Raw genomic sequence first — 24,831 nt, 5'->3', positions numbered from 1 at the left:
GGTATATGGTGAGAGTGTAGTGGAGGGGTGGAATTTTTGATATTGTTTCTGTATTTGCTTTGTGTTATATGAAAATTTAAAAAACTAAAATGAAAAAGCCTGATGATGATTGGATGGAATCGTTCAGAATGTCTTGGATACTGATAGTAAGTATCGACAGGATATGAACGAGTGTTTTTAAAAATAATCAATCCAAACCTGAAGGTTTTAAAAAAAAAAAAAAAAAAAAAAATCTGTTCTTATCAGTTTAATATCTGATACGTCCCCTATCTGGGGACCATATATTAAATGGATTTTTAGAACAGGGAGATGGAAATAGAGCTTGCTCTGTCCACTCCACGCATTGACCTGGTATTGCAGTATTTCCAGGACCGGTGCACCCTTTCCTTATGTGTTTACTAAAATCAGATTCCAAAAGTGCTTTTTGTGTTTGCCATTGTTTTTGTCTTTTGGATGGGATCTCCCCTTTTAATCCCATTATTTCAACACCTTTTGGACAATGCATTTGTACAGTCATGTGTGATAATGAGCTAATTTATTAAATGCAATTAATTAATACATTGCCACCTCTTGTTTTGTGTCGTCTGTGTTTCTGTGTTTCCGGCATTTCACATTGGAACAGCTCATTCACCTTCCTTGTCTTCTCTCCGCCCTCCCTCCTAGGTAGGTTAAAGAGCTGCACCTGAGCCAGCCACTGATTGATGCAGCACCATAGTCAAATAGTGGAGTGGAGTAGGGGAACAGCAAACAGCCATTAAAGCAGCCAGCCCGCCGGCCCGCCCGTCACAATGGACCTACCTGTGTACACTAGATGGATGTGATGGAATGTACTGTGGTCCCTACATTTCAAGAAGAAGTAAGAATTGCAGTTGCAACAAACCCTTGCTTGCCTACAAAGAGAGCAGCAATTTGGATTTGTTACTATGTTACCTGGAAGAATAACAAACTGTGCAAGGATGGAGGTTGTAGGAGCAAGGAGAACAAGTTGTCTGTAAAGTTGGTGGATGCCTATTTTCCATTTTGCAGTCCCTTGTCTCCCTCTTGTGGCCTCCTGGAGGCAACTAGCTGTGCAAAAAAAAGACAGCCTGGGGGCCGGCTGTTGCAGTGTTGCCCTCTCAGGCAACACTGAGTGACTGACTGAGCCGCACCGTCTTATATAAAGTTCAGACGGAACTTTGCACGTGTCATAGTGGAGACCGCAGGAGCCAGAGCCAGCTTTCTGACATCATAATGGGGCCTCAGAGATAAAAGCCTGGGCCCAGGCAGTGTTGGTCAGTGCTGCTCAGCAGACAGCACTGGACTGGATTAAAGCTGATACAAGGTGTGAAAGGAGAAGGGGTGGCAGTGGGCATGCACTTACTGCTGCTGCTGCTGCTGCTGCCAGTGTTTGCACGGCAGGAGGGCATTTGGGCGTTGCCAGGAAGGCGTTTTTATGTCGATTCCTCCTCTTTCAGCACTGCATTGTGGTGCAAGCAAAAGAAGCAAATCCTGTCTTGCTTCCTCTCCGGCCTTTATTCACCTCCCGCTTAGTAGCTGTGAGTGTGTGTGAGCCTGCAGGGCCCCATGGAATTGCCTAGGAGTAGGCTGAATCGCTGCAAGGGGTGAACAGCAGTATTGGGCAGGCTCGGTCAACGCGCGGCCCGTTCGGGTTATCGCTTCTCGGCCTTTTGGCTAAGATCAATTGTAGTATCTGTTCTTATCAGTTTAATATCTGATACGTCCCCTATCTGGGGACCATATATTAAATGGATTTTTAGAACAGGGAGATGGAAATAGAGCTTGCTCTGTCCACTCCACGCATTGACCTGGTATTGCAGTATTTCCAGGACCGGTGCACCCTTTCCTTATGTGTTTACTAAAATCAGATTCCAAAAGTGCTTTTTGTGTTTGCCATTGTTTTTGTCTTTCGGATGGGATCTCCCCTTTTAATCCCATTATTTCAACACCTGTTGGACAATGCATTTGTACAGTCATGTGTGATAATGAGCTAATTTATTAAATGCAATTAATTAATACATTGCCACCTCTTGTTTTGTGTCGTCTGTGTTTCTGTGTTTCCGGCATTTCACATTGGAACAGCTCATTCACCTTCCTTGTCTTCTCTCCGCCCTCCCTCCTAGGTAGGTTAAAGAGCTGCACCTGAGCCAGCCACTGATTGATGCAGCACCATAGTCAAATAGTGGAGTGGAGTAGGGGAACAGCAAACAGCCATTAAAGCAGCCAGCCCGCCCGCCCGCCCGTCACAATGGACCTACCTGTGTACACTAGATGGATGTGATGGAATGTACTGTGGTCCCTACATTTCAAGAAGAAGTAAGAATTGCAGTTGCAACAAACCCTTGCTTGCCTACAAAGAGAGCAGCAATTTGGATTTGTTACTATGTTACCTGGAAGAATAACAAACTGTGCAAGGATGGAGGTTGTAGGAGCAAGGAGAACAAGTTGTCTGTAAAGTTGGTGGATGCCTATTTTCCATTTTGCAGTCCCTTGTCTCCCTCTTGTGGCCTCCTGGAGGCAACTAGCTGTGCAAAAAAAAGACAGCCTGGGGGCCGGCTGTTGCAGTGTTGCCCTCTCAGGCAACACTGAGTGACTGACTGAGCCGCACCGTCTTATATAAAGTTCAGACGGAACTTTGCACGTGTCATAGTGGAGACCTCAGGAGCCAGAGCCAGCTTTCTGACATCATAATGGGGCCTCAGAGATAAAAGCCTGGGCCCAGGCAGTGTTGGTCAGTGCTGCTCAGCAGGCAGCACTGGACTGGATTAAAGCTGATACAAGGTGTGAAAGGAGAAGGGGTGGCAGTGGGCATGCACTTACTGCTGCTGCTGCTGCTGCTGCTGCTGCCAGTGTTTGCACGGCAGGAGGGCATTTGGGCGTTGCCAGGAAGGCGTTTTTATGTCGATTCCTCCTCTTTCAGCACTGCATTGTGGTGCAAGCAAAAGAAGCAAATCCTGTCTTGCTTCCTCTCCGGCCTTTATTCACCTCCCGCTTAGTAGCTGTGAGTGTGTGTGAGCCTGCAGGGCCCCATGGAATTGCCTAGGAGTAGGCTGAATCGCTGCAAGGGGTGAACAGCAGTATTGGGCAGGCTCGGTCAACGCGCGGCCCGTTCGGGTTATCGCTTCTCGGCCTTTTGGCTAAGATCAAGTGTAGTATCTGTTCTTATCAGTTTAATATCTGATACGTCCCCTATCTGGGGACCATATATTAAATGGATTTTTAGAACAGGGAGATGGAAATAGAGCTTGCTCTGTCCACTCCACGCATTGACCTGGTATTGCAGTATTTCCAGGATCGGTGCACCCTTTCCTTATGTGTTTACTAAAATCAGATTCCAAAAGTGCTTTTTGTGTTTGCCATTGTTTTTGTCTTTCGGATGGGATCTCCCCTTTTAATCCCATTATTTCAACACCTGTTGGACAATGCATTTGTACAGTCATGTGTGATAATGAGCTAATTTATTAAATGCAATTAATTAATACATTGCCACCTCTTGTTTTGTGTCGTCTGTGTTTCTGTGTTTCCGGCATTTCACATTGGAACAGCTCATTCACCTTCCTTGTCTTCTCTCCGCCCTCCCTCCTAGGTAGGTTAAAGAGCTGCACCTGAGCCAGCCACTGATTGATGCAGCACCATAGTCAAATAGTGGAGTGGAGTAGGGGAACAGCAAACAGCCATTAAAGCAGCCAGCCCGCCCGCCCGCCCGTCACAATGGACCTACCTGTGTACACTAGATGGATGTGATGGAATGTACTGTGGTCCCTACATTTCAAGAAGAAGTAAGAATTGCAGTTGCAACAAACCCTTGCTTGCCTACAAAGAGAGCAGCAATTTGGATTTGTTACTATGTTACCTGGAAGAATAACAAACTGTGCAAGGATGGAGGTTGTAGGAGCAAGGAGAACAAGTTGTCTGTAAAGTTGGTGGATGCCTATTTTCCATTTTGCAGTCCCTTGTCTCCCTCTTGTGGCCTCCTGGAGGCAACTAGCTGTGCAAAAAAAAGACAGCCTGGGGGCCGGCTGTTGCAGTGTTGCCCTCTCAGGCAACACTGAGTGACTGACTGAGCCGCACCGTCTTATATAAAGTTCAGACGGAACTTTGCACGTGTCATAGTGGAGACCTCAGGAGCCAGAGCCAGCTTTCTGACATCATAATGGGGCCTCAGAGATAAAAGCCTGGGCCCAGGCAGTGTTGGTCAGTGCTGCTCAGCAGGCAGCACTGGACTGGATTAAAGCTGATACAAGGTTTGAAAGGAGAAGGGGTGGCAGTGGGCATGCACTTACTGCTGCTGCTGCTGCTGCTGCTGCTGCCAGTGTTTGCACGGCAGGAGGGCATTTGGGCCTTGCCAGGAAGGCGTTTTTATGTCGATTCCTCCTCTTTCAGCACTGCATTGTGGTGCAAGCAAAAGAAGCAAATCCTGTCTTGCTTCCTCTCCGGCCTTTATTCACCTCCCGCTTAGTAGCTGTGAGTGTGTGTGAGCCTGCAGGGCCCCATGGAATTGCCTAGGAGTAGGCTGAATCGCTGCAAGGGGTGAACAGCAGTATTGGGCAGGCTCGGTCAACGCGCGGCCCGTTCGGGTTATCGCTTCTCGGCCTTTTGGCTAAGATCAAGTGTAGTATCTGTTCTTATCAGTTTAATATCTGATACGTCCCCTATCTGGGGACCATATATTAAATGGATTTTTAGAACAGGGAGATGGAAATAGAGCTTGCTCTGTCCACTCCACGCATTGACCTGGTATTGCATTATTTCCAGGACCGGTGCACCCTTTCCTTATGTGTTTACTAAAATCAGATTCCAAAAGTGCTTTTTGTGTTTGCCATTGTTTTTGTCTTTCGGATGGGATCTCCCCTTTTAATCCCATTATTTCAACACCTGTTGGACAATGCATTTGTACAGTCATGTGTGATAATGAGCTAATTTATTAAATGCAATTAATTAATACATTGCCACCTCTTGTTTTGTGTCGTCTGTGTTTCTGTGTTTCCGGCATTTCACATTGGAACAGCTCATTCACCTTCCTTGTCTTCTCTCCGCCCTCCCTCCTAGGTAGGTTAAAGAGCTGCACCTGAGCCAGCCACTGATTGATGCAGCACCATAGTCAAATAGTGGAGTGGAGTAGGGGAACAGCAAACAGCCATTAAAGCAGCCAGCCCGCCCGCCCGCCCGTCACAATGGACCTACCTGTGTACACTAGATGGATGTGATGGAATGTACTGTGGTCCCTACATTTCAAGAAGAAGTAAGAATTGCAGTTGCAACAAACCCTTGCTTGCCTACAAAGAGAGCAGCAATTTGGATTTGTTACTATGTTACCTGGAAGAATAACAAACTGTGCAAGGATGGAGGTTGTAGGAGCAAGGAGAACAAGTTGTCTGTAAAGTTGGTGGATGCCTATTTTCCATTTTGCAGTCCCTTGTCTCCCTCTTGTGGCCTCCTGGAGGCAACTAGCTGTGCAAAAAAAAGACAGCCTGGGGGCCGGCTGTTGCAGTGTTGCCCTCTCAGGCAACACTGAGTGACTGACTGAGCCGCACCGTCTTATATAAAGTTCAGACGGAACTTTGCACGTGTCATAGTGGAGACCTCAGGAGCCAGAGCCAGCTTTCTGACATCATAATGGGGCCTCAGAGATAAAAGCCTGGGCCCAGGCAGTGTTGGTCAGTGCTGCTCAGCAGGCAGCACTGGACTGGATTAAAGCTGATACAAGGTGTGAAAGGAGAAGGGGTGGCAGTGGGCATGCACTTACTGCTGCTGCTGCTGCTGCTGCTGCTGCTGCTGCTGCTGCTGCCAGTGTTTGCACGGCAGGAGGGCATTTGGGCGTTGCCAGGAAGGCGTTTTTATGTCGATTCCTCCTCTTTCAGCACTGCATTGTGGTGCAAGCAAAAGAAGCAAATCCTGTCTTGCTTCCTCTCCGGCCTTTATTCACCTCCCGCTTAGTAGCTGTGAGTGTGTGTGAGCCTGCAGGGCCCCATGGAATTGCCTAGGAGTAGGCTGAATCGCTGCAAGGGGTGAACAGCAGTATTGGGCAGGCTCGGTCAACGCGCGGCCCGTTCGGGTTATCGCTTCTCGGCCTTTTGGCAAGATCAGGTGTAGTATTTCTGCATCTGGTTTTGTTGGGAGGTGTCCGGGGTACCCTGCTCCTTGGCCTTGGGGGATCGTCTCTTTTCACAGAGAGACTTCACCCCCTTGCTGCTATTTGGGGAGTGGGCTTAGCCCCCGGACAACGAGTTGCGATCGCGCCTTACCCAAGAGGTCAACCGGCCTTGAGGCGTTTTTCTAAGAGCGTTCCGAGGGCGTTTATCGGGCTTCGTAGGTGTCTGGGGTACCCTAATCCTTGGCCTTGGGGGAGGGTTCCACTTAATTGTGGAATCTGAGCCCTTGCTGCTATAAGGGACAGGCTTAGCCCCCAGGCACTGAAAATGCCATATACATTTGGATTTGCATCCGGGGACACCCGGTTGCGCCAGTCCGTCCGCATCGAGGTGGAAGAAGGCCATCGCCAGCGGAAGAACCTTCGCTTCATTGTGGAGGTGATTCTGCTGGACTTCCTGGGGCTCAAGCGGGCGGACATCCTGTGTCTCAACGACCAGGAAAGCCGCGGTCGGTACACCGTATCCTTTACGGCCGCGGCATGTTGCGACAACATGCACAAAAGATTGTCTGATGCGGACCAGAGTGAGGAGCGGCTAAATGGACTGAACTTTTTATTCCTCTACGGGGAGGAAGAAGTCCCGCTCGTGATGTGCATGTTCAGTCCATTTGTCTCAGAGTGTGACATTGAAACCTTCCTCAGTCGTTACTGCAGGGAGGTCCGCTTCTCACATAAAATCTTGAACACCCAGAGCTTCTGGAATGGCAAAAGAAAATATTGGGTGAAGTTCCGCCAGGATCCCAATGGCATTGGAGGCTTACATCACCCACCCCAGAACTTTGCCATTGGGAAGAATCGAGGATTCCTATTTTACCCCCAGATGCCAATAGCCTGCCGGAACTGCTTGAGATATGGCCACACCAGAGAACATTGTGACCGGCCCCATGTGGTGCAGTGTAACAGGTGTGGCCAGGTTGGACACGTAGCGGCAAAATGCAGTTCCGAGGTGTTGTGCAATCTGTGCGGCATGACTGGGCATGCTTTTAAAGATTGCCCCCGCAGAGCGAAATCTGGGCCACCCAGACCAGGGCCAGAGCGGCAGTTTGCAACATGTGCAGACGCCGCTGGTAATGCCCCAAAACGAGCATTGACGACTGAGGGGTCCAGGCCAAAGTCCTTCACAGCTCCATCGGGGGGCCCACCGATGTCAGCCTCGAGGGACGGCCATAGGGATTCCACCGGGTCCAGGCAGAGCAGGAGGAATTCTGACTCTGCTGGACATAAGTTGACCGGCACCTCTGCAAACAGGTCCTCTGCTCCGCCTGCAGTGGACCCTGTTGAGGCAGTGGTTAGCGACAGGCGTCGTGGCTCCGTAGGTTCTGCAGTAGGACCTGACGCCTGTCCCAAGAGTGTGGGCATGGAGCGGAGACACTCTGTGTCAGACGAGGGCTCCATTAAGAAAACCCTAAAATATGCTGGATTGGAGCCTCGTTTTGACCATTTCCGGTCAACGGGGGGGTCGGAGCAAAGTTCCTCCACTGCGGTTGTGGAGGGGCTTGCGATGAAGGCTCCCCGTAAGCAGGCAAAGGTTGCCAAGAGCGATGGGACCTCACAGGCCCCTGTGCAGCTGCCCAGGAAGGACATCAGCGATATCTTCAGCCAGGGGCCAGAGATGGGTGAGAGCGACTTCGAGGAGATGGATAGGAGCCATTCTGCAAAGAGACAGCGAGAGGAAGAGGAGTCCGGAGTTCGGAGGAAAGCTGCCTATCGGAGTTCGGATGAGAGCAGTGTGGGGGTTGGAGCCGCCCACGTATCTGGCTCTGACCCTACCAACATCCAAGATTTATTGACCCCTCAAAAAGGGGGTCCAGACTCGCAGCTGATCTCCGAGTACGACTCTTCTGGTTCGGACCCTGACCTCAACTAAGACTATGTTGGTTCCTATCAAAGTCGCCTCACTAAATGTGAGGTCCCTAAAGAGCCCTGTCCGCAGGACTGCTTTATTTTCATTTTTAGAGACTGTGGACTTTGACCTTTGCCTGCTTCAAGAATGTGGAATCCCTAATGACTTGGAATATCAAGATTTAAAGATGGACTGGAAACTAGGCCCCTCAGTCTGGTCTGGTGGAAATGACTGTCGCTCTGCGGGGGTTGGATTGCTCTGCCGAGGTCGTTTTATCTCCATCCAAACAGTGACTGAAATCATGCCCGGCAGAGCTATTTTAATACATTTGCTTTTTAATGGAACTTTAATTCGTGTTTTAAACGTTTATGCCCCTCCTACCAAACAGGAGAGGGCAGAACTATTAGAGATTTTACCATTGTTTTGTGTTGGGTCTACCCCCCTGCTGGTGGGTGGTGATTTTAACTGTGTGCGAGATGGAGAACACCGCCAGGGTGGGGATTTTAATCGAAAAATTGACCGTACTTCTTACCTGCTCAAGAATTTTATTGGTGATTTTAAATTGAAAGATTGCTGGAGGGAACTCTTGCCTGCGGACCCAGGCCCCACCTGGTCCAATGGAAGAGTGAGCTCCAGAATTGATTTTATTTTCACTTCTAATAGTTTTATTCCCAAAAAATGTTTGCTTTTAACAAATATTTTATCTGATCACAAGCTCCTTTCAGTGCACCTGGAGCTAGAGGGAGAGCAAAAAGCTTGTAGGGGTCCCTGGAGACTAAACACCACACTCCTGGAGGACCCCATCATTAAAGAGGAGTTTGTGCGGACCTACCAGTGTTGGCAGTCCCATAGAGCGCCCAGTCAGCCTATGCTACACTGGTGGGAGGGCATTAAACCCAAAATCAGAGCTTTTTTTATTCGAGCAGGTAAGAAGAAAGCAAAAGAGAAAAAACAATGGTTTTATGTTCTTAATAAACGTTTACATGTACTTTTTAAATTGAAGGAGATTGGTATGGATGTTGATGATGATATCTTAAATCTTAAAGCTGAAATAAAATATGCCATAGAAGAGAAAGGGAAACAAATAATTTTTAATTCACATGTAAAGCACCTCGAGGATGGCGAGAAGTGTTCCCGGTTCTTCTTCAAAAAGGTAATGGATAAACGAGATGTCATTTTAAACCTTGAAGGAGAAACCACTATGGTCGGCATTTTAAATTCTGCTTTTAATTTCTACCAATCTCTTTTTAACAAGAAAAATATTGATCCTTCCTTTTTAGAACATGTTCTTAATTCCCTTGATGCCAAGCTAGATATTTTAGACCAGGAAGTTTTATCCCGTAATATTACCTTGGAGGAACTTTTATTTGCTTTTAAAAGTTTTTCTAATGGGAAAGCTCCTGGGGAAGATGGTCTGCCCATCGAATTTTATCATGCTTTTTGGGAAATTTTAAAGAATGACATGTTTTTATTGTATAAGGAAGTTTTTATTACTGAAGAGCTGCCCCCTTCCTGGAGGAGGGGGATTGTGTCCTTAATTTTTAAAAAAGGTGAGAGGGACCAGTTAAAAAACTGGCGCCCTATTACTCTTTTAAACGTTGATTGTAAAATTTTAGCTAAACTAATAACAATCCGTTTTAAACCTTTTATTCATAAATTAATCCATCCAAACCAGGTATGTGGGGTACCTGGGAGGTCAATTACTGAGTCCCTGAATATTTTACGTGACATCATTTGGTATTTTAAAGAAAGGGGTCAAAGCCTTGCTATTTTATCCTTAGATTTCGAGAAGGCTTTTGACCGGGTCTCCCATGAATATCTTTTTATGGTTCTTAAAAAGATGGCTGTTCCTGAAATTATTTTAACACGTATTAAGCTTTTATATCGATCCTGTTTTAGCCAAATTTCTATCAACGGATTTTTAACTAAAGGTGTTCCTCTTTTATCAGGGGTGAAACAGGGGTGCCCGTTGTCTCCGCTCCTTTTTATTTGTGCCATAGAACCTCTGTTCACCCTAATAAGAGATGATAAAGTCATCAGAGGCGTGCCCATACCTGGAGGAAGGGGGAACCAGGTAAAAATCCTAGGCTATATGGATGACGCCACCGTCCTATGCCCAGACGCCGCTTCTATGAGACGGGCATTGAGGAACACCGGCTTTTTTTGTGAAGCCTCTGGTTTTAAATTAAACGTTGATAAGTGTGACTGTTTTTATACTGGTGTATGGGATTCCTCTGTGACACCAGGAGTTAACATGCAGCAGGATCAGATAAAAATTTTAGGAATTGTTTTTAATCAAGAAAACGATGGGAGACCCAATTGGGATTCAGTAATTGCCAAAATGGAAAAAAAGGTTTTAATGTGGAATTTGAGAAATCTCACCATGGAGGGAAAAGTTTTAATAATTAAATCTGTTTTATTACCCATAATGCTTTATGTAGCTATGGTTTTCCCTCCAACAATTTTATATATTAAAAAAGTGACCAGGATCTGTTTTATGTTTTTATGGGGTTCCAAAATGGAAAAACTAAAACGTGATTTTATGTACAGATGTAAGGACAATGGCGGGAGAGATGTTCCTAACCTTTTTAACTTCTTTTACATTAAATACTTTTGCTTCTGTTTTAAAATGTATAATTCTGATGGTATTTTTAGCTACTTTTTAAAGTACGCTACGGGCATGATTTTTAAACGATGGTTTCGTGTCCCTTTGAATTCTCCTGTGCTTCTGTGTCCCCCAAAACAATATGCGGTGCTCGAAAAAACTGTCAGGCTCCTAGGTCTCCAAGAATTGGAGCCTGACATATTGGGGGACCAGAAAAAAGTGTCACTCTCCTGTAGGCGGCAGGAGGATACACTGGCAGTTTCAAATTTCTCACAGGCAAGGTCCAAGGTGGTGTGGCGGAACGTTTTCGGGAAATTTATGGCAAATGTGCACAAGGACCTTGCCTGGGCAATCGTTCACCAGTGCCTCCCTACTCGTGAATTCCAGCATAGGCGAGGACTGGTGGCGAGAGCCAAGTGCCCGAGAGACAGGTGTGGTGACGACGAGACGATAATGCACCTGTTTTGGAACTGCCCATATGCACAGGAGGTTTGGAGGAAGGTAGGCCCATTGCTGAAATGGGCCTGCGGTCTTAAAGATCTTAAATTTGAATACGTGTTTTATGGTCTTTTTAACTGCCCAAGTTTTAAACAGCAAATGGTCTGTTGGATCATTTTAAACTGTTTTAAGAATGCCATTTGGAAGGTTAGGAACATTCTGCTTTTTAAACATGATTTTATTGACGTTAAAAATTGTGTGAAATATGCCCTAAGTGAAATGTATATTTATTATCTTAGGGACAAAAAGCAGCTAGGGGTAAAAGAAGCAACATCCATGTGGTGTTTGCAAATGTGGAATACCATAACATTGTAAATAAAAATGGTTTTATTCTTTTATGTCTTTTATGCCCTGTATAAATTTTATCCTGCTATTGTTCTGTACTTTTATTATAACATCTGTATTAATGGTCTTATTATTATTACTTTTGTATTCATTTAAATGTATGAATATTCATGTATTATGCTGTTGATTTTATCTTGTGGTTTCAATTTTAAAAAAAAGTCTGTAAAATATATTATTTTTGCCAATAAAAAACTTTGTTGAAACCTTATCTGTTCTTATCAGTTTAATATCTGATACGTCCCCTATCTGGGGACCATATATTAAATGGATTTTTAGAACAGGGAGATGGAAATAGAGCTTGCTCTGTCCACTCCACGCATTGACCTGGTATTGCAGTATTTCCAGGACCGGTGCACCCTTTCCTTATGTGTTTACTAAAATCAGATTCCAAAAGTGCTTTTTGTGTTTGCCATTGTTTTTGTCTTTCGGATGGGATCTCCCCTTTTAATCCCATTATTTCAACACCTGTTGGACAATGCATTTGTACAGTCATGTGTGATAATGAGCTAATTTATTAAATGCAATTAATTAATACATTGCCACCTCTTGTTTTGTGTCGTCTGTGTTTCTGTGTTTCCGGCATTTCACATTGGAACAGCTCATTCACCTTCCTTGTCTTCTCTCCGCCCTCCCTCCTAGGTAGGTTAAAGAGCTGCACCTGAGCCAGCCACTGATTGATGCAGCACCATAGTCAAATAGTGGAGTGGAGTAGGGGAACAGCAAACAGCCATTAAAGCAGCCAGCCCGCCCGCCGGCCCGTCACAATGGACCTACCTGTGTACACTAGATGGATGTGATGGAATGTACTGTGGTCCCTACATTTCAAGAAGAAGTAAGAATTGCAGTTGCAACAAACCCTTGCTTGCCTACAAAGAGAGCAGCAATTTGGATTTGTTACTATGTTACCTGGAAGAATAACAAACTGTGCAAGGATGGAGGTTGTAGGAGCAAGGAGAACAAGTTGTCTGTAAAGTTGGTGGATGCCTATTTTCCATTTTGCAGTCCCTTGTCTCCCTCTTGTGGCCTCCTGGAGGCAACTAGCTGTGCAAAAAAAAGACAGCCTGGGGGCCGGCTGTTGCAGTGTTGCCCTCTCAGGCAACACTGAGTGACTGACTGAGCCGCACCGTCTTATATAAAGTTCAGACGGAACTTTGCACGTGTCATAGTGGACACCTCAGGAGCCAGAGCCAGCTTTCTGATATCATAATGGGGCCTCAGAGATAAAAGCCTGGGCCCAGGCAGTGTTGGTCAGTGCTGCTCAGCAGGCAGCACTGGACTGGATTAAAGCTGATACAAGGTGTGAAAGGAGAAGGGGTGGCAGTGGGCATGCACTTACTGCTGCTGCTGCTGCTGCCAGTGTTTGCACGGCAGGAGGGCATTTGGGCGTTGCCAGGAAGGCGTTTTTATGTCGATTCCTCCTCTTTCAGCACTGCATTGTGGTGCAAGCAAAAGAAGCAAATCCTGTCTTGCTTCCTCTCCGGCCTTTATTCACCTCCCGCTTAGTAGCTGTGAGTGTGTGTGAGCCTGCAGGGCCCCATGGAATTGCCTAGGAGTAGGCTGAATCGCTGCAAGGGGTGAACAGCAGTATTGGGCAGGCTCGGTCAACGCGCGGCCCGTTCGGGTTATCGCTTCTCGGCCTTCTGGCTGAGATCAAGTGTAGTTCTGATTACTTGTAGTCAGTGCTGCCTGGTCTTGGTTAGGAGGTGCTCAGGTACCCTCTCTCTCGGCCTCGGGGGATCGTCCAGGTTCGCCTGGACTTCACCCCCGTGCTGCTATTTGGGAGAGAGGCTTAGTCCTGAGCAACGAGTTGCGATCCACATATCCCCCGTGTAGGCTTCGGCCGAAAAGGGGAAAAGCTGCGTAGACGTTACGTCACCAACGGGTGGCGTAACTTTCCTTGAAAACCCCTCACCATGGACGAAAGTCCTGGTGAGATACCGGCGTATGCCCGGATAAAGAATACAATCCGTGTAATTGTATCAGAAGAGAAGGCGACGACCTGCGGCCTGAAGTTCTTGGTGGAGACCGTGCTTGTTGGCATTTTCAACATTCAGAAGCGGGAGATATTGGCGGTACAAGACTATCCTAGGAGAAGAACATACGACATAACTTTTGTACAGAATGGAGTGTTCCAAGATCTGCTGGCGGCATACATGGTAAAAAACGATCCGAGACTGGACGGTATTGAATTTTACGAACATGTGTTGGACATCACTAAGATGATTGTGATAAAAATGTACTGCCCGTTTGCTGATTTAAAAGATGTGATGTCCTTTTTATCCCCCTATTTCAAAAGTGTAAAATGTATTGGCAAAATAATGAACGAAGTTGGAGTTTGGACGTCAAAGTGGAGATTTTTAGTAACTTGTTATAGAGATGCCAATACAGCAGGGGGGATAATGTTGCCGCCAGCACGCTTTAAATTAGGTGATATGGCAGGAGATCTTTTTTATACAGGAATGCCTCCATTCTGTAGAAAATGTCAAAAGTACGGTCACACCAAAGAGTTCTGCGAAAGCACCTGTAGGAACTGTGGCAGCTCTGAGCACGAGGCCAAAACTTGCCCTCTGGGGAAAAGGTGTCGTTTCTGCAGCCGAGTTGGTCATCTATATGCTACTTGTCCCCACAGATCGGAACAACCCGAGGTCCGGCCGAGGCGTCCAGAGCAGCCAGCAGGCCAGATCGCCCCCGCACAAGGAGAGGAACCAAGAGGTGAAGAGGCAGATGACATGGACACCTCCAGCAGACCCCCCCAAACAGGTGACCCAAAGGAGCAAAGGCGGTTTAAGAGAAGAGCCAGTGATCAGCGGACGAAAAAGCCCCCTCAGGAAACGGAGGAGATGGGTAGTTCGGATGAAGCTGATCCGCCTGGGCCGCAGGAGGTGCTGGGTCAGCCTGTACCTGAGGCAGAGGACCCGGGCGGAGCGGCAGCAAGGACTAAAAGGCGTAGGGCGTACTCAGAGGTGGCAGCGGGGGTGCCGATGGGAGTACCTGCTAGAGCGAAAGCAGGGAAACCAGTTGACGCGCCCCCGGAAGCACCAGCTGAAGGTCTCCCCCCTTCTCGCCAGTTGGGGGAGACAAGCATAGCTACCTCTGAGGTGACAGAAGTCCCGGAAACGGCCGCGAGTGCGTTTCCTGCCCCTATCGTAGGGGAGGAGGCTGCCATACAATATGCTCCAGAAACCTTGCCCGTGGAGTCCATCTGGGACCCATTTGCGATAAGTGCCTCAGGTATGGCGGGGGGTCAGCTGTCTGACATGAGTTCCTCTCCAATCTCCTCAAGTTATACAGTCGGTTTGAAGTCGGAGGGCGATGAGAGTTCGAGTGAGGTCTCTGGTAACGCCGAGGACTGCTGAGGCCACCTCGGGTAAGATTACATAAGACTGTCTCTTTTCCCTTTTCCTCATGGCAGAGTTAGGTGGCATTTCCTTAAATGTTAGGAGCGTGCATTCTAAGACGAGAAGAGCTGCCCTGTTTGACTATCTTTCTATTTTTTCCGCCACCGTTTTTTTCCTACAGGAATGCTGTATCCCACATCGCACGAACTACAACAAATATAAGGAAGACTGGAGACTCGGACCTTCAGTGTGGTCCGGGTCTAACGATTCCAGAGCCGCAGGTGTCGCCATTTTATTTAAAGGGAACGTTTTAATTGACAGTTTTAATGAAATTTTACCAGGTAGAATTTTATTGGTCAAAGCTTTTATAGACGGTATTAGATGGCAGTTTTTAAATTTTTATGGGTCCTCGGACAAGAATGAAAGAGCTAGAATGCTAGAGATTTTACCCCTTTTTTTAAACGATTCAGAGCCACTTGTTTTAGCGGGTGATTTTAATTGTATTTTAAAGGGGGAACGCCGGTTCTCTAACTCAGTAAGCAGGAATTATGACAAAACCTCCTCATTATTAAAAGATATAGTTACTGATTTTAAACTTACTGATGTTTTTAAGAAATGTAACAGCAATTTATCTGCAGAGGCCGGCGTCACCTGGAGCAATGTGAACTGTAGCTCCAGGATCGATTTTATATTCTGCTCTTATCAAGTACTGCCTTTTAAATGTGATCTTAATCCCAATGTTTTATCTGATCATAAATTATTGTATTTTAAAGTTAAAAATGATATTGGGAAAAATACTGTCAAAAAAGCCTGGAAAATGAACGTTTCCCTTTTAGATGATCCGCAAATTTTATCTGATTTTATTACCTTTTATAAGGGCTGCAGACGGGTAAGACATCCAAATATGTCCATAGTCTCATGGTGGGAGAAAATAAAAATAAAAATAAGAGACTTTTTCATAAAAATCGGAAGGAGAAAAGCAAAAGAAAAACAGGATTTTTTTGCTAATTTGAATACCCGTCTGCAGACCCAATACAAGTTCAGAGAACAGGGTATGCAGGTGGAGGAGGAGATTATGGAGATTAGGAAGGAGATCTCCCAGTGCCTGGAGCAGAGAGGTAAGGAAATTGTCTTTCGTTCAAAAATGAAACACCTCGAGGAAAATGAGACCTGCTCCAGGTACTTTTTTAAGAAAATTAACGATAAGCATACCCTGTTAGACAATGTTGATGGAGATACAAACACTGACAATATTTTAAAAAAGGTACACAGATTTTATGCGGATCTTTTTAATATAAAGCTTGTTAATGTTGATTTGATGAACGACTCATTGAAGGAGGTTGACGCTGTTTTAAATCCTGTCTCCAAAGATTTTTTATTACAGGATATTACGGAACAGGAGATTTTAGATACCATCAAGAGTTTTAAAACAGGTAAAGTCCCTGGCCCTGATGGTATACCCATAGAGTTTTATGTCACATTTTATGGAGTTTTAAAAGAGGATCTCTATTCCCTTTTTACTCAAGTTTTTAGAACAAAAGCCCTCCCGGGGTCCTGGAAGAAAGGTGAGGTGTCCCTGCTTTATAAAAAGGGGGACAAAACAGATATTAAAAACTGGAGGCCTATCACCTTACTGAACACAGACTACAAAATAATGGCCAAGATTTGCGCGAATAGGCTAAAGGCTGTTATAGAGAAAATCGTCCACTCCAACCAAGTCTGTGGGATACCTGGGAGGAGCATATGGGACAATTTAAACCTTTTAAAAGATGCTATTGGTGATACGAAGGAGAGAAAAGGCAGATTGGCGGTTTTATCCATAGATTTCGAGAAAGCCTTTGATAGAGTATCACATTTTTATCTTTTTAAGGTTTTAGAAAAGATGGGTATACCAGAAGGCTTTTTACAGTCTCTGAAGGCCTTTTATGAAAATTGTACGAGCAAGATTTTAGTAAAGGGTTTTAAGACACAGGATGTCCTTTTAAACTCCGGAGTGAAGCAGGGGTGTCCCTTGTCCCCACTACTTTTTATATGTGCGATCGAGCCTCTACTCTGCAGATTGAGGAATGACAAGCAGATATGTGGAGTCCCCCTGCCGGGCGGGGGGGGACTAGAGGCAAAAGTGGTGGGGTACATGGATGATGTCGCGGTCCTGTGCAGGGACGCCCCGTCACTGCAAAAAGCATTACAACAGATATACCAATTTTGCTGCTCCTCCGGTTTTAAAGTCAATTTTAATAAAAGTAATATTTTAAATATTGGCAATATGATTTTACAGGACATTCCAGTCCCTGTGTCGGAGTCTGTACAGATTTTAGGGGTCTCCTTCAATGAGTCAAACAATGGTTTTATCAGTTGGGACTTGGTGGCACAAAAAGTTAATAAGAAAATTTGTTTATGGAATCTTAGAAAACTGACAATGGAGGGAAAAATTTTAATCACAAAAATGGTGATTTTACCAATTTTATTATATCTAAGTATGGTTTTCCCTCCCCCTGATATTTTATTAAAAAAGATTACCAAGGCATGTTTTACATTTTTATGGAATTCTAGGATGGAGAAGCTCAGGAGAGAAAAAGTGATGTTACCAAAGCTAATGGGTGGTAAAGATTTTCCAAATATAAAAGCATTTCTTTTAATCCATTTTTTTACACTGTGTCTTAATACTGTTTTTAAGGAACACTACTGGTCTTATTTTATCCGTTTTAACACTGGCTATTTTATGAGGAGGTACGGATGGTTCTCTACGGTTTTAAGCTCGCCATATGCTTTTAACCTGCCAGACCAGTATAAGATTTTAGAAAAAATAGTGAACCTTTTTAACCTAAAAGACAAAAGAATAGAAGATGTAAAAAATAGTAAATATGTTTTAAAGGAAATAAAAGAAAATGTTTTAATAGCCCCCATTAGCAATTTTAATGAAAACAAATGCAAAATTATCTGGAGCATGGTTAATGCTAAATTCATTTTTAATTCACAGAAGGATCTGGCCTGGAGCTGCGCCCACGAGTGTCTTCCATGCCGGGCATTCCAGCATCGAAGGGGACTGACCAACTCGGCTGCGTGTCCAAGGGGAGGATGCCGCGATGACGAGACAGTCTTACATCTTTTTTGGCAATGCTATTTTTCACAACTGATATGGACAAAAATCCTCCCCTTGATGAAGAAGATAACCGGAATAAAGAGAATTACAAGTGAAGGCGTTTTTTACGGATGTCTGGAGTGCCCAACAAGGACTCAGAAAATTATGGCATGGAAGATTACTAACTGCGTTAAAGCAGCTCTGTGGGCGGCCAGGAATATTCTTTTATTCAAACATGAAATTTTATCTGTGAATGATATTTTAGGAATTTGTTTTTATGAAATGCACAAGTATTATCTTTTAGACAAAAAATTCTCTCCTGTTTTAAGTAGAAAATGGTTTTTTAGCGAATGGAATTCTATAATATGATGCCACCAAGTGCCCTTTTATAAATTGTATGATTTTAATCTGACAATTTGTATTTATTTTTTAACCATTGTTGTAAAATTTGAATCCCTGTAAAAATGCTGAAAAATGTTAATTTATTGTAAAACCTGAAAAATTTTAAATAAACGGTTACCCCCAAAGTTGGGGTAGTCAACTTAAAAAAAAAAATCTGTTCTTATCAGTTTAATATCTGATACGTCCCCTATCTGGGGACCATATATTAAATGGATTTTTAGAACAGGGAGATGGAAATAGAGCTTGCTCTGTCCACTCCACGCATTGACCTGGTATTGCAGTATTTCCAGGACCGGTGCACCCTTTCCTTATGTGTTTACTAAAATCAGATTCCAAAAGTGCTTTTTGTGTTTGCCATTGTTTTTGTCTTTCGGATGGGATCTCCCCTTTTAATCCCATTATTTCAACACCTGTTGGACAATGCATTTGTACAGTCATGTGTGATAATGAGCTAATTTATTAAATGCAATTAATGAATACATTGCCACCTCTTGTTTTGTGTCGTCTGTGTTTCTGTGTTTCCGGCATTTCACATTGGAACAGCTCATTCACCTTCCTTGTCTTCTCTCCGCCCTCCCTCCTAGGTAGGTTAAAGAGCTGCACCTGAACCAGCCACTGATTGATGCAGCACCATAGTCAAATAGTGGAGTGGAGTAGGGGAACAGCAAACAGCCATTAACCTGGCCCTACCCAATGGACCTACCTGTGTACACTAGATGGATGTGATGGAATGTACTGTGGTCCCTACATTTCAAGAAGAAGTAAGAATTGCAGTTGCAACAAACCCTTGCTTGCCTACAAAGAGAGCAGCAATTTGGATTTGTTACTATGTTACCTGGAAGAATAACAAACTGTGCAAGGATGGAGGTTGTAGGAGCAAGGAGAACAAGTTGTCTGTAAAGTTGGTGGATGCCTATTTTCCATTTTGCAGTCCCTTGTCTCCCTCTTGTGGCCTCCTGGAGGCAACTAGCTGTGCAAAAAAAAGACAGCCTGGGGGCCGGCTGTTGCAGTGTTGCCCTCTCAGGCAACACTGAGTGACTGACTGAGCCGCACCGTCTTATATAAAGTTCAGACGGAACTTTGCACGTGTCATAGTGGAGACCTCAGGAGCCAGAGCCAGCTTTCTGACATCATAATGGGGCCTCAGAGATAAAAGCCTGGGCCCAGGCAGTGTTGGTCAGTGCTGCTCAGCAGGCAGCACTGGACTGGATTAAAGCTGATACAAGGTGTGAAAGGAGAAGGGGTGGCAGTGGGCATGCACTTACTGCTGCTGCTGCTGCTGCCAGTGTTTGCACGGCAGGAGGGCATTTGGGCGTTGCCAGGAAGGCGTTTTTATGTCGATTCCTCCTCTTTCAGCACTGCATTGTGGTGCAAGCAAAAGAAGCAAATCCTGTCTTGCTTCCTCTCCGGCCTTTATTCACCTCCCGCTTAGTAGCTGTGAGTGTGTGTGAGCCTGCAGGGCCCCATGGAATTGCCTAGGAGTAGGCTGAATCGCTGCAAGGGGTGAACAGCAGTATTGGGCAGGCTCGGTCAACGCGCGGCCCGTTCGGGTTATCGCTTCTCGGCCTTTTGGCTCAGATCAGGTTCATTGCCTGGTCTGGGCCGGGGGGTTCGGCCTTTTCGTGGAGTCCTATCCGACGTTTTTGGGAGCGATCACCGTGCCGTTGGGCATTCCTTTTCAAGATGGCAGCTGTGCGTAACACTATCCGTTTTGTGGTGAATGAGCAGAGGAGAGAAGAAGTTGATACTGGACATATCATTGAGAACATCCTTCTGGACCTGGCTGGAGTTACGTTGGTAGAGGTATTCTGTATCCAAGCTTTCAGCAATATTGCTACATATGATGTATCCTTTTTTGAGGCCGCCTACTGTTTAAATGTATTTCAGTTGCTCAAGGAGAAACACATGCATGAGGCTTTAAAATCTATTGAAGTGCAACCTCTTTTTTCAGCAGTGGAGAAATGTATTACCATCCACATGTATAACCCATTTCTGGATAGAAGGCTGGTCAGGGCCTTCTTAGCTCACTACTGTACCCATGTTAGAGGAGGTGTGGAGCAGAAGAACCTATGGGGAGTTTTCAATGGTGATATTAAGTACTGGGTCAGGCTGAAACCTGACTCCAGCTGTATTGGAGGAGTGATGAATCCTCCTGCAAATTTTTCAATTGGTGGTAATAAGGGATATCTTTATTACCAAGATATGCCATGTTTTTGCAGATCATGTTTTTCCTACGGGCATACCAAAGATGCATGCAAAGGCAAAGTATGCAGGAATTGCAAAGAAACAGGACATGAGGCTAGTGCATGTATTTCCCCATCCAGGTGTGACATTTGTGGTTTGCCGGGTCATACTTGTAGGAAATGTCCAAAGGTGTTTCCCTTTTTAGGGCAAGAGAGAAGAACATGGGGCAGACAGGTGAGAACAACAAGTTCCCTTGCTGCCACTTCTGATGCAATTTCAGAGCCAGCTGGCAGTGTTTCTGTGCCTGCTTCTCAGGACCCTGGGAAAGCTGGATTAGGAGAGGTTCTAACCTCACATACTAACAGCATGGAGTTGGGTGTGGTCCCTCCTGCAGAGCAAAGTGTTGATGAAACACCTGGGGTTATGCCTATGGAAGGTGAAGACACAGCGCCACCTATTGGGTGTGCTTCCCCTGATGATGGTGCAAGTATGCAAATTTTGTCTTTTTCTAGCCCAGAGTCAAAAATGGAAGACTCAGCTAAAGTGGAGTGGTCAATATCGGAGGAGGACGAGAAGGAGGCCAGGATGCCTAGTGCCACTAGTGCTGAAATTTTTCATAAAGTGGTCTCAAAAAGGGGGAAGTCTGGAAAGGCGGTGAAGAGACTGAAGATAGGCTTATTGGAAGATTCTGCTCACGCAAATCCCTTCTCATTGCTGGACAGCGACTCTAGTTCTAGCCCTAAGTCATCTGAGGTGGCCTCAGAAGTACCCAGCTCTCCTGGGGAAGGTTTCCTCAGTGAAGTCAATGTGGCAAATCTGGAAAGAGCTATGTATTTCCCTGGGACGTGATATGTTCTGGTTATCTCATGGCTTTCCTTTGCACTAACCATACTATGCCCGCATGTCTTTGAGATTAAAGATTGTCTCTCAAAATGTACGGGTGTTCTCCTCTGCTCACAAGCGTGCTGCAGTCCTGGACTTTTTGGCCTCTAAGGGCAGTGACATTGTTTGTGTACAAGAATGTGGTTTGTCAAAAAATCCTAGTAAAGAAGAATGGAAGTTTGGGGAAGCAATTTGGTCCTTTTCTTCCACAAATAGGAACGATGGAATTGGTATTCTCTTTAAAAATAATGAGTTTGTCATCAAACAGACTCAAATCATTCAGGAAGGAAGATGTGTCTGCGTGTTACTATCCTACAAGGGGTGGCAGTTTAGGCTTATCAATATCTATGGCCATGCTGTGAAATCTGATAGGTTGGCACTTTTTGATACTTTAAAATTTTTTCTACACGGTAAAGTTCCTGTAATTATTGTTGGTGACATTAACTGTATCCTGGAGAAGCAGGCCCGAGCTGGATCCACAGAGTCTAATGTGGACGCTACCGGAGTTTTGTGGAATAAAATTTTGCAGGACTTTGCTTTGCAGGACGCTGTCACCAGGAAACCAGGTCCATTTACCTATCATGCCGATGACGGAAGAACGGATTCTCGTCTGGACTTTTTCTTTTTTTCTACCTCTGCAATGGAATGTGTAGATTATGCGCAGGAGAGAGTGTGGTTTTCAGATCACGAGTGTTTGTTGGGGGTTTTTGTTATAAATAATTTCTTTTATGGTAGAGGGGTATGGAAGATGAATGTTAGTTTTCTGAGTGATAAAAGGGAAAAAACTAGGTTTGGGAAAAAATATGGGTTTTGGGTTAGGAAGAAAAGTTCTTTCTCTAATGTGTGTGAATGGTGGGTATGGGTGAAAAAAAAGATTGGTGGGTTTTTTAGACAGATAGGGTATAGAAGAGCGAGAAGGAAAAGATTAGAATATTCACGCTTTAATATGCGGATGACGTTCCTTCAACAATGTAAAAATTTGGGTATGGATGTAAGACACGATTTGGAAAAAACAAAAAAAGATATTAAGGAGTGGTTCCGAGAGAAAGGGAAAGAAATTATATTTAGGTCTAAGGTGGAGGTTAGAGATAATCACGAGAAGTGCACTAGATTTTTCTTTAAAAAAATGTGTGGTGGAAAAAGTGGAATGAATGTATTATTGGATAAGGATGATAAAGAGGTGTTCGGTAAGGATGTGATTGATGTGGTGTCTGATTTTTATAAAAAACTGTATGATGTGAAGAAATGTGATTTGGGCGATGATGAGGAGTTTTTGGATATTGTGTGTAATTTTGTTCCTGAAAGTGAATGTGCGTTTTTGCTTGGTGAGATTATGGATGGTGAAGTAAAGGATGTGGTGGGAAGTATGGCTAAAAATAAGTCTCCAGGGATCGATGGAATACCAGCTGATTTCTATGGGAAATATTGGGATATAATTGGGAAGGATGTTATAGAAGTTATGAGAGTGTTGTTTTCTGGGACTAATATGTGTGATGTGATGAAGAAGGGTATGGTAGTTTTGTTGCATAAAAAAGGAGATAAGAGACGGTTAGAAAACTGGCGACCAATTACCTTGCTTAATACGGATTATAAAATTTTTGCCAAGCTGATTGCGAACCGTATGAGAGATGTGATTGGGTGTGTGATTGATGAGGATCAGGTATGTGCGGTACCGAAAAGGAAATTGCATGAAAACGTGGCGTTGGTGCGGGACATGCTTGAGGATTGTAAGGGTCGGAATAAGAAGGTGATTGTGTGTGCGTTAGATTTTGAGAAAGCGTTTGATCGTGTGGCGCATGTGTTTTTGTTCAAAGTGTTAGAGAGAATGGGTTTTCCGGTTCAGTTTGTGAGTTTGTTGAAGAATTTATACGCGAATGCAAAGAGCTGTGTGCAGGTGAATGGGTTTTTTTCAGAATCGTTTAATATTATGTCTGGTGTGCGACAGGGTTGTCCGTTGTCTCCCATCCTATTTATTTGTGCGATTGAACCATTGTTGCAAATGATTAGAAATGATAAGGTTGTGAAAGGTTTGGTGGTGCCCGGGTGTGATGGAAAACGTGTGAAAGCTTTGGGATATATGGATGATATTTGCGTATTGTGTGATTCAGTGTATGATATGTCCAGAGTGAAGTTGATCGTAAATATGTTTTGTATTGCGTCTGCTTTTAAAATAAATTGGGGTAAGAGCAAATTTAAAATTTTTTTCAGTAATGAGCGGGTGAGTGATTCTGATATGGAACAGGTGAATGGTGTGAAAATTTTGGGTATTGTGTTTGATGATGAGCTGAAAGGGAGAGAAAGTTGGGATGAGTTAGGTGGTAGGATTGTGAGAAAGTTGGAAATGTGGAGAATGAGGGATCTTTCTTTTTCGGGGAAGGTTTTAATTGTCAAAAGTATTATTCTTCCTATGATTTTATATGTTGCTCTGGTTTTTCCTCCTGCTGTAGCTATGTTAAAAAAAGTGAATAGAGTTTTGTTCCTTTTTTTATGGGGGAGCGGGATTGAGAAGGCAAAGAGAGAAATTCTAATGAAAAGCAGACGTAATGGAGGCTTGGATTTCCCAAATTTGGAGATTTTCATCGGAATTAATTGTGTACGTTTTTTTGTAGAGCTTTTATTTAAAGAATCCAAGGCTTCCAGAATGTCGAAATATTTAGCTGGAACGGTGATTCAGCGTCTAAGGTGGGAAAAACGTAATTTATGTAAACCAATTGCTTTTCAGTGCACAGGGTGGTATTTGTATGTTGAAAAATTTATTAAAAAGTTCCAGCTAGAGGATGTAAGAATGGAGAGATTTTTGAGTGAAAAGAATGTTGTGAGAAGTATGTGTATGAATAATGTGATGTGTTCTGTAAATGGTTTGAATTCGATGGAGTCTAGGTCTGTGTGGAAGAAGATTGTTACGTATGATGTGTCAAATAAGCAGAAAGATTTGTTATGGATGTCGGTACATGGAGTGTTGCCTGTAAGGAGTGTTCAGAAAAGAAGAGGTTTGGTTGCATCTGAAAGGTGTCCGAGAGAAGGTTGTGGGGATGATGAGGATGTGAGTCATGTGTTTTGGTCGTGTAAGCATGCAAAGGATGTTTGGAAAAAGTTGAGTGGGTTGTGCGAAGAATTGACTGGTTTGAAGAGTTTGACGTATGAAATTGTCTTGTTTGGTTTGTGTAGTTTGGGTAGTGAAAAGGATAGAGTGTTGTGGATTTTTTTGACTTGTGTGAAAGAGGTATTGTGGAATACGAGGAATTTGAATGTGTATAAAAGAGAAGTATTTGAGATGGAGGATGTGGTTAGTATGGTATTGGCTAAATTGTATTTTTATTATAAATGGGATCTAGAAAAAGGTATGGATGCGGAAGGGATATGGCGAATGTTAAAATGGCGGTATTTAGTTTGAGGAATTTTGTTTGACTTATCTTGTATTTGATGGAAAAATAAAATAATGAACCAGAGTGATGAGATTTTTTGAAAAATAGAGAGGTGGTTTGAACAACTACAGTTCTCGGT

General features: G+C 44.4%; 5 non-coding genes and 1 pseudogene across 5 annotated transcripts; all 6 read left to right on the top strand.

Moving 5' to 3' along the window:
* Positions 1-200: 200 nt before the first annotated feature.
* Positions 201-385, top strand: LOC142677587 (U2 spliceosomal RNA). The gene has a single exon (XR_012852583.1). It is a non-coding gene; the product is annotated as a U2 spliceosomal RNA (small nuclear RNA).
* Positions 386-1,651: 1,266 nt separating this feature from the next.
* Positions 1,652-1,842, top strand: LOC142677460 (U2 spliceosomal RNA). The gene has a single exon (XR_012852477.1). It is a non-coding gene; the product is annotated as a U2 spliceosomal RNA (small nuclear RNA).
* Positions 1,843-3,114: 1,272 nt separating this feature from the next.
* On the top strand, positions 3,115-3,305 carry LOC142677319 (U2 spliceosomal RNA). The gene has a single exon (XR_012852350.1). It is a non-coding gene; the product is annotated as a U2 spliceosomal RNA (small nuclear RNA).
* Positions 3,306-4,577: 1,272 nt separating this feature from the next.
* Positions 4,578-4,768, top strand: LOC142677165 (U2 spliceosomal RNA). Its single transcript, XR_012852211.1, has one exon. It is a non-coding gene; the product is annotated as a U2 spliceosomal RNA (small nuclear RNA).
* A 6,840-nt stretch (positions 4,769-11,608) lies between these two features.
* On the top strand, positions 11,609-11,800 carry LOC142677565 (U2 spliceosomal RNA). Its single transcript, XR_012852572.1, has one exon. It is a non-coding gene; the product is annotated as a U2 spliceosomal RNA (small nuclear RNA).
* A 6,596-nt stretch (positions 11,801-18,396) lies between these two features.
* Positions 18,397-18,567, top strand: LOC142677584 (U2 spliceosomal RNA; annotated as a pseudogene).
* Positions 18,568-24,831: the final 6,264 nt, after the last annotated feature.

The sequence above is a fragment of the Rhinoderma darwinii genome (genome assembly GCF_050947455.1).
Source record: "Rhinoderma darwinii isolate aRhiDar2 chromosome 2 unlocalized genomic scaffold, aRhiDar2.hap1 SUPER_2_unloc_31, whole genome shotgun sequence".
Taxonomy (NCBI): Eukaryota; Metazoa; Chordata; class Amphibia; order Anura; family Rhinodermatidae; genus Rhinoderma; species Rhinoderma darwinii.
The sequence above is the reverse complement of the archived record's forward strand: the minus strand, read 5'-3'. Positions and strand labels throughout refer to the sequence as shown.